This window comes from Penaeus monodon, chromosome 19 (genome assembly GCF_015228065.2).
Source record: "Penaeus monodon isolate SGIC_2016 chromosome 19, NSTDA_Pmon_1, whole genome shotgun sequence".
Taxonomy (NCBI): domain Eukaryota; kingdom Metazoa; phylum Arthropoda; class Malacostraca; order Decapoda; family Penaeidae; genus Penaeus; species Penaeus monodon.
The window spans coordinates 14,593,197-14,593,740 of record NC_051404.1 but is presented as its reverse complement, the minus strand read 5'-3'; positions in this window follow the sequence as shown (position 1 = coordinate 14,593,740).

Sequence of the window (544 nt, the reverse complement as noted above, 5' to 3'; positions counted from 1 at the left end):
CCTTAATAATCCCATTTTCGTATATACATACGTATATAAATGAAAGTGTATGCCACAACGTGCTATGACATTAACCCCAAAATGTTTAAAGTACCAGTTTGACTCCTTTAAAGTTTAATGATATCATTAATATTTTCCCATTGAAGATTCACTTTAGAGGTATTGAACTCCCAGTATCGTAGTTTACAGCAGTTGACTGAAAAATAAACTTCGACTCATATGTTAAATATTTCGTGCACACTTGTCTCCAGTACGAAGCTCCGAACGCACGAACCATAAGCGGAAATTCATAAAATAGCGAGTATTTGCTAAACCCCGTGGGATAATTATGATGTTTTTCCAAACTTTTTTTTTCTCTTAGTTTGATATATTTCTCTTGTATTTATGAAGATGGAAAAATTTTGTCAGAGGCTTGGATTCTATTGAAACAACGAATATTATAAAGAATCCTTGTTGATTCAGGTTTGTTGATATGAAAGTGCTTCAGAATACTTTTATTTTATTGTGTATATATTTTTTTTTATTCTTTTATTTTTATTACCAT